Source organism: Nilaparvata lugens, chromosome X (assembly GCF_014356525.2).
Source record: "Nilaparvata lugens isolate BPH chromosome X, ASM1435652v1, whole genome shotgun sequence".
NCBI lineage: Eukaryota > Metazoa > Arthropoda > Insecta > Hemiptera > Delphacidae > Nilaparvata > Nilaparvata lugens.
Window position 1 is genome coordinate 8,746,606 of NC_052518.1, and position 9,631 is coordinate 8,756,236.

Here is a 9,631-nt window from a genome sequence, read left to right on the forward strand (position 1 = left end):
TTTCATTTTTACATGATCATCTTTCCTTGCTGTTGTTTGTGAAATATAGAGAAACATAGAGAAGAAAATTATTCGATTCGAAGAAACTAGTGATCTGGGATTGTGCACCTTCAGTCTACTTTTGTTGCATTGGTCCTGGGTAAACTGATTGGTTATTGTCTCATGATCTACAAGATAAGTTCAGAAATCTGACTGAATGAATTTGTGGAGTAGTTAAACTGTAGTAGCCTATTGACAATAATGAGCTTCATAAATGTGGAAATCTATTGTAATCAGTATTTGCAAATTCGGTCATGATATTCATTCCTCATGATATCTATTCAGTTCAAAAAATTGTCAATCCTGAATATTGTGTTAAGAATACAACAAAACAATAAGACATTGAATTGGGCAAAGTTTACTGGGTCCTGTTTTACCTCAAGATTCAAGATTCGAGAATCTTCTTCACCAGATGTGATTTGGGCGGAAAAGAGATAAAAAAATCTTCCATAGTTCACTGCTCCCTATTTTTTCCAAACAAAAAGTTTTGATTTTCAACTCATTTTATAACCTTGAGCAAATGTCAATAAATTGGACGTTACGTTACCGGTAAATGTTCAGTGATAGTAAAATTTGCGGTTGGGTTGCTATTTCGGCAACTTCAATTCAAAGCTTGAAATCTATTTGTTAATTGAAATATTCAGAAATTCGGATTCTAAAATACATCAGTGGCTTGAAGCTTTTCCCGAATTTCAATTCTATATATGTTTTATACAAACATGTCATGTCATATCATGTTTTATACAACTAAGTGTGAGAAGTTCATATCTTTAGCTGAAGATATTAAAATGGAAAAGATGAATGAACATTTTACGACATTTTTATGCCATTATCAAGTAAATGACTCAAATAAAAATGTTATAGTTAACGAATAAAAATGTCGAATCATTTCGTGAGTAAAATGAAGTTAATAAAAAATTTTAATTCAATGTATTATCTCTCCGCTATAAACGAATATTTGGTACACGACTTTTTTCAATTAGCTTATAATCACTGTGTTGTGAAAGCATGATACATGAAACAATGAGGAGTACATGAATATATTCAACCATATTAGCATTACCATATTGACATTCCTAATGATCTCTGCTAGCTAGATTAAAACATATATCAAGACATCAAAAATAACTTCTCTAGTTCACAAGAGTGTAAATGTCAATAATGCAGACCTAAATCAGAAAGATAATAACATACTAGGGAGTCCTAATTACACCTGCAAGTATGGATGGTTGGCATCAAGAGGGGTAGAATAATTGAGTGTGAGGGGTTAATTAGTCAATTAACATACACTTGTACAATAATTTGTTACCAAACCCCTTCTTTCGACTGTCTGTGCTAATGAAATACTATCATTTAGGTATTCGAAGAATGGAATTCTTGGGTTTCCGGGTTAATAACAATCAAGATATCGAACTCAATACTAGAAATACCAAGTCAAAAACTGTAGTTTCTACTGAATTACAGTTTAATAATAAGAGACAGGTCACGATCAGTTTTGTTTAAAGTCAATAGATTATTTCACTAGTGAGAGTATGCCTTTTAGAATGCTCTAGAAATAAATTAATGTTTTTCTCTAGAATGCTCTGATTAAATAGGACATTTTTATAAGATTTGCTTAATTTCTATAGAATATCTCTTAGAATGTACTAAATCAATGAAACGCTTTTCAAGCAGAAATTTATCAAATTCCGCATTTAATTTAATCACATTAGAGTTTTTCGTTGTGTTTGAGTAAAAATGGACTAAATTTTAGAAACGTAAAATCATAACTCTATTTAGGACTTTTAAAATGTTATCTAAATTTGAGAAAGAAATAGTACAAGGGGTATCCTCAGATTTTCTCTCCCGACCAGTGCTCCTTTGTAAAATTTATAAATAAATAAATTAATTAAATTGATAATTATTATGATTTTATGTCTCTCATAACGTGAATCTTCGCTGATGGACCAACGTAAATAGTAGGTAGGCCTACAACCGTTTATAATATTCTTCACTCAAACGTTTTGAAATCTTTTTAAAAATGATCAGAATTGAAATTATTAAGTCAAAATATCCCATCGAATTATGTTGTTTTTACTGAACGCTGTAAATACTTCCTGATATTTTGAATGGTTCACGAACTTTGTCAATTTTACAAAGAATTGGAAAAACATTTGTTAATTATCAAAATTGAAATTTTGAAGTCAAATATTCCATCGAATTATTTTGTTTTTACTGAACACTGTAAATACCTCCTTACATTTTAAATGGTTCACGAACTTTGACAATTTTACAAAGAATAGAAGAAACATAAATTTGTTCCCTATGCCCATAGGAAAGTTTAACGCTTATCCAGGTTTATTGGAAGATATGTTCGCATTTAGTATAATAATTCATTCCGGGATCAAACAAACAGCTGATGAATCTCAGTTTAAACGTAGATGGTGTATATTGACATTGATAGGCTATGACTCGGAAATATCATCAGATGAAACGAATTCAAAATAATTTGAAGCTATTAGCGAATAAGCTCCTAAATAAATAAATAAATAGGCGAGTGAATATAAATAAAGCTCAATTTCAATACGGTACTGAATATTCACTACCCATTAATAAGAATTGATAGTAACTCTTTAAAGTTATCACAGTGCGGGAAGATTTTGTTTGTATGCTGGAAAACGAATTTTTCAAAGTTATAAGTTAAACGGTAGGCCTACTTGAATTTCGAAATAAAGTACTATTAATTTATTAGGCGGAGTATTTTCAAATAGTCCCATGCAAGCGCATATGTAGTTTTTCAAGATCGACACTAAGGGCAGTTTGCACAGTCAAAACTTAAACTGAATTTAATCAGCTGATGGCTTAAACTCAAAGTGAAACAAATAATAACAAACGAGACTACTTGATACGGATTTAATCTAGTTTAAACTGTCACTGTGCAAATGGCCCTAAGATTGAAAAACATGTTCAAATAAGTACTCTTAGAATAGGCCTACTGCATCCTGGTTACTGTACAGGGAATCAACATGCTTGCGGTTTTTGAAAAGCAATATGAGATTAAAGCACTTTTTGAAATTGATATCCTGAAGTTATGATATTGTACTAAATTTTTCGATAAAGAAAGATTCACTGGAGGATACAGACCAAACAATCAAAGTTTTTAAACTCAGACCAAGCGCTATGGTTTTAGGAGACAGAAGTCTACTAATATTTGCATTGGTCTGAAAACTTAGATTGAATATCTTGCTATAACTACAATATCCATTGATCAATTTCATCAGTTGTTTGAAAATAGTGAAATCTTATAAAATAAATAACCTCTGGCAGAGTAGTAACTAGAATGAAATTAATTCAAGTGAAGACAGGAGAAGATAAAATTATGATTGGTGAGGGAATTAGGATAAGAAGATGAGGATGAATATATTTTTTATTCATAGATTGAAATAATATCACGCAGAAGAATAACTGAGGTAGTTATTGAATTCCTTTCATAACAGTTCATCTCCCGGTCTATCTAATCTCAACCCTCTAATCTTATTTTTCGAACAAAGTAACTTATCACTCCAGCTGTGATATTTGATAGTTTCAATGTTTTGCTAACAATATCTAACACACCACATTCCAATATAGTTTTTGAGACCTTTTGAAGATCTAGAGTGGTATGTGAGAAAACGACTGCTCATTCCACGATTGAAAATATATTGCAGCAGCACTGTTAATCTGACTGAATTATAGATTTATGAAACATTTACATTGATACTTTCATAAAACCTAGACTCTGGTTCACTGGCTCAAAACAAAACATTAACTGTAATAATTGTGAATTCAAGAAATGTTTGCTTTTTATATTTCACATCCCGATTTTTCAATTCTCCATGTGAAATAAATAGTTGCACTCCAATCGGTTCACGATTATCGAAAGGAAAGTAGTGGAGTGACTTTGAAATAATTGTGAATTCAAGAAATGTTTGCTTTTTATATTTCACATCCCGATTTTTCAATTCTCCATGTGAAATAAATAGTTTTGCACTCCACCCGGTTCACGATTTCCTAAAAAGTAGTGGAGTGACATTGAAATTGTGAATTCCAGAAATATTTGCTTTTTTATTGAGAATTAAATAAAAACGAACTGAAGTTCCGACATTCTCCAAATAATATACACTATTATCAATGACATGACACGCAGTATTCTGATCGCGATTATTATTGGAAGTAATCCGAATGAACTTCATTATTTCGAAATTTATAGAACCGGAAATTCTTAATTTCGCACTTTCAAGAACCGAAGTGAATTCGAAGTGTTCAGAGTACCGGAAATTGTTGAGTTTGAACTTTGAGAGAATTGAGAGATGCATGGAATGATCCGTGAGGAAAATGGAGTAGTTTTAAAACATCATAGTACCGGAAATGCTCGAGTTTGTTGCACTTATATAAGAGAGGCGAATGGACCATATCACGAATTTATTTAAATGTTGTAATATACAGTATTCACTTTTGTTGAAACGGAGTCAAACACTTGATGTCACAGATCAAATCACAAATCAGATCAAAACTAATATCACATTTCAAATCACAACAATGCTGGAGCAACTGATTGGATTAGGTGTGTAGTATCATTCCAAAATGTAGTAATGGAAATGAGTCGTTGGTTTTGTTTATGAAGGAGAATGATAATTGAAGTGATATTCGAGGGAAAATAATAATTAATGAGTGGAGTAGGAGACATTGTTGGCAAATGGGAGGAGAAAGAATTGTTTGGTATGAGGACAACATTTTTATTAATGATTAAACTGGGAACTGGGTACGGAGAGAAGTGAACAATGAGAAGGGGTGAGTGAAGAGTGAGAGAGATGAATCTCTGCCAGAGTGAGAGAGAGTGAGTGGTGTACCTCGGTGAGAGCAGAGCAGATCCGGTGGGGTGTTGAGGGGTCACACAGCACGTTGGGGGGAAAAGCACAGCAAGAAGAAGCACAAACTATCACGGTACACACACAGCGGCTGAATTTCCCTGTGGGGTTCATGTGACTACATCCGAAGCCCGACTGAAGACTGTAGGCTACGAAACGGATCAGTTTCTCTCGAAGGGTAGCTTGGAGCTATGCGCGCTCGGTGGAGGGGCTAGAATAGCACTGGAGGGGAATTCCCCTGCCCCTTTGGCCAGGCTATTGGTGGTCTGTTTTATGACTGCCCCAAGATAAAGGCTCCCCATTGGCTGGTCTGGTAACGCCTTTCTCGTCTCTGATTGGCTGCTCCAGGGAGGGAAATTGCTGCAAGCTTCATGCCTCTCAGTTGGAAACTTGAGCCCTTGGTAGTAACATCGCGGTTCAGGTTGTCACATAACCTCACTTTTACGTAGTAACGCAACAGTGTTCTTTCATTTATTCACATCCAATCCTTGTGTGCTAGTGATGTTTACGGTAGAATAAACGAGCTAAAACCGTCCTATTCAAAACGTGTTTTCCTAGGAGCATAGTTGACCATCTAAGACCTGTTTCCTAATGAATCTTGGCCGAAATAACTCAACCGTTGTTCCTTATGGGAGTGCTCACACATTTGCACACTGCAAATTTGTAAACATTCCTAGAAGGTATCCTTTGTCTCCCAATTAGAGCACAAATTCATTAGAAGACAGTGTATAACGGATAGTCTCCCACACTGTACTCATTTTCTAACACTAGCAAACAGTTTACGTTCATAAGAAAGTCCATTTTTTGGTTATGAAGTTTTGTTTTCCTAGAGGTGCGTACTTATGTGCTATGAACACGCACATTTCGCTATAATTATTATAATCTGTATCATACTGTCTCTTTACAAATACAGTTATAATAAATATAACACCAGCTGATGAAAGCGAAATGCGCGGGTTCATGACGTTCAAGTCTGTATGCAGCTTGATATGACGAGAGTAAACTTCCCTTATGAAATTTACCACACTCCTTCGCTAACGCTAGCAGAATATTATGCTCATAGGACAATACGTTTTTCCTATTAAGAAGTTGTGCTGTTGTAGAAGCATATTTATGCTAAGTAAACCTAACCATTCCTTTCATATTGAGATCTTTCCATATTAATGAAATTAAATTATATTATTAAATTAAATTAATTAATTGAATTATATAGAATTAAATTATGTACAGATAATACTCTGTACACTTGTCTGCTCAGGTTTTCAGAACAATTATGCTTCTAGAACAATACATATTATAAGTGAGGAACAACCGTAACTGCGAAAATCTAAAATTACTGTTTGAATTGATTGATTTCTTCATTCATAAAAAATATTATTAATAGAAAACTCAATATAATAATTAGGCTAATTTTTACAAGTCAAATCAGAATATTACAGTATCAATAACAGTAAAACTGATGTTGTTGTCTTAATAACTTAATGATTGCCTTGAATAATATAACTTCCAGTACTCACAATTTTGGAAAACATAATAAAAGCATCGCGATTCTATTACCTATACAGCAACCTCTAAATTTGATGCTTCATCAAGACACTAACTTTGACAATATTACTCTAACAGTAACTTTTGTCAGTGACATTAACAGTAATTTGAGTTTTGAAAAGAGGTTTTGCAGTTACGGAGATTAGTCCCAACTTGGCATCTTTATTCTAAAATCTTCTAATCCAATTGATATGAATCCAATAGATACTCAAATCTTAAAACATCATGCCCCCATAAGAAGTTTTTCTTGTTTCTGATAATAAAGTTGACAACTTCGGTTTTTCCCTACAAGTTTCATTAATTTACTTTACAATGCATGCACATTAATTGCTTATACATCTAATAATCCTTGATTAATCTTCAAAAGAAGCGCATATAAATCTTCACGGAGAACCGTTGAATTTCCCAAGGAGTTTTCCTCCAAAGGAACAAAACATCAAAAATAGTACTTATGCTGTATGGAAATTACTGAGATATTGCAATTATTCAAATGCTAATAAATTAATTATGCTGTAGTTCATGACCTGCTACTATCGAAGTCACTAATCTAGTCTTGTAAAGAATTCATCCTTATGGTTCTCCGAATAAAGTTTTCTACCAAGATAATAGGCTGAGATGGCTTTCTCAAGAGTTACAAGCTCACTTCATGTTGAATGTATCCAATTTGCTATCGTAGAAATAATTAGCTCGGACAAATTTTGACGAGTACAGGGCTCTTTGATGAGCGATATCAACATGCAATTCTAATTCTGTGAATGTCTATGGGACAGCAATAACAAATAAACCTAGAAATCCCATTCAATTCGTATCGAAACAATCAGGATCTCATATTCATGTGTAGCTCTATTCATATTGTAGCTTACTAGGAATAATATTCTCAGAGTATCCATCACCTTATGAATATTAAACATCAAGTTTTGAAAGCTTCAATAAATTGAATGGAAGATGCTCTTGCTCGAGCAATTCCCTTGAAATGAATTAGTTTGAGTTTCAAAGTGAATTGGTTTGCAAGTTTGTAGGGGATCAAAAGCTCAAAAGGCTCAACCTCTATTAATATCATCAATATTATCACAATAACTACTTATTTATTGTCAATTCTAATATTTTCTCTTTGTCACAACGTGACTGGCTCAAGAAATATACAAATTACTCGAAAATCATTGCTTACTATCCTCATAAAATTACTGTTTTTGTTTGATAATTTGTAAAAAAATTTGATTTTGCTTCATCGTTACTTTACTTGGTGGGTATTTCAAGAATATTGATCAGAAACAATTTGAATCTCTTATATCCTGAGCTAATCATGCAATACACTTCTGTTTACTTACTATTCTCATCAATATATTGCTCTCGTTTGAAAATCTATTGAATTCTTCCTGGGGCCTATTGCATAAGAAAATACAAACTAATAATATTACAGAAGTAGTCAAATGGTTATTAGAATAGATAATTACTTAAATATTAGCTTGTATTCTCTCATTCAGTAGGGCTAGGATCGTATTTTGAAACAACTCTATCTTCCAGTTTATTCAAGTGGGCAATCATCAAATAATAATGGAAACTATGCAATTCTAAAGCATAGGAGTTCTATGACGGATTAAAGTATACAGTTTTACAAATGGATGGTTCAGTTTGGTTATCACAGAAATTCATTGCTGAATTTTATCGAGAATAATCATAGACCCACAGTAGCTCAATTTATTTCGAACCATGATTGTAAATTATTCTGTACAATACCGTAGTGCATTTAAAGGCCTGGAAAAAGGCCTTTTAGTTCCATTTTATTCGTAAATAGCCTACGTATGACAGGTGTAGTATGCTTACATAGTAGCTTAAGAGACTTTCATTTACTTACTGGTTCTCATGCTTCTGGAAAATTGAAAGGTCCCAGAAGCATGCTATATAGCTGGTATTATTGCAATTTTTGCGCTGTTGAATTGAATGTTTTCTCGTAATAGTAAAGATATAGTATAGCAAATTTGATTCATTTAATTTATTTGAAAGCAGGTAAGTAGGATGATCTCAGATTCTCGATGGTAAGATGCAAGGAGTAGGCCTACTTCAATAATCTCTGAGAGTGAGTTCAACTGAGCCGAAGTTATTCTATTATTTGTATAATTATTAAACGCAATTACACAATTAACCGATTATTCCACAGTTATGAAATATTCTAATATTGCTTGAAGAATACCTGTGCTAACATGGAGTTATTATTCTTAAACTTCATAATAGAAGGAGAAGGCCTACTTCAATAATCTCTGAGAGTGAGTTCAACTGAGCCAAAGTTATTCTATTATTTGTATAATTATTAAACGCAATTACACAATTAACCGATTATTCCACAGTTATGAAATATTCTAATATTGTTTGAAAATACCTGTGCTAACATGGAGTTTTTATTCTTAAACTTCATAATAGAAGGAGTAGGCCTACTTCGATAATCTCTGAGAGTGAGTTCAACTGAGCTAAAGTTATTCTATTATTTTTATAATTATTAAACGCAATTACACAATTAACCGATTATTCCACAGTTATGAAATATTCTAATATTGTTTGAAAATACCTGTGCTAACATGGAGTTTTTATTCTTAAACTTCATAATAGAAGGAGTAGGCCTACTTCGATAATCTCTGAGAGTGAGTTCAACTGAGCTAAAGTTATTCTATTATTTTTATAATTATTAAACGCAATTACACAATTAACCGATTATTCCACAGTTATGAAATATTCTAATATTGTTTGATAAATACTTGTGCTAACATGGAGTTTTTATTCTTTAACTTTATAATAGAAGGAGTAGGCCTACCTAATCTCTGAGAGTGAGTTCAACCATAGAGAAGTAATAGCGTAAGAAGATATCCCATGGTATAGGGCGTTTATGTTGCAACTTTTACTGTTAACTCAAGCCGAGTATTGTAGATTACTGTCGATTATTGTAGATTTTTACTGTTTCGTTGGGGTGAGACTGTAAGAACGGCACAGTATGAGAGACTACCAGCGTCACACAGCTTCACGGGAAAGAATTACATGGGCTATCGGCTTGAGTTAACATTGGAAATTGCGACATAAACGCCCTGTACCATGGGATATCTACTTATGCTATTGTTTCTCTATGGTTCAACTGAGCTAAAATTATTCTACTATTTTTATAATTATTAAAC

The 9,631-nt window shown here is 32.9% G+C and overlaps 1 protein-coding gene across 1 annotated transcript in view; it reads right to left on the bottom strand.

Annotated features, from left to right (window-relative positions):
* The window catches only part of LOC111064506 (transcription factor AP-2-epsilon), a 156,702-nt gene extending 151,636 nt beyond the window's left edge, over positions 1 to 5,066 (bottom strand). Inside the window, exon 1 of the mRNA XM_039442353.1 lies at positions 4,908 to 5,066. The gene's annotated coding sequence lies outside the window, so the exon portion shown is untranslated. The remainder of the gene's footprint in view (positions 1 to 4,907) is intronic.
* Positions 5,067 to 9,631: the final 4,565 nt, after the last annotated feature.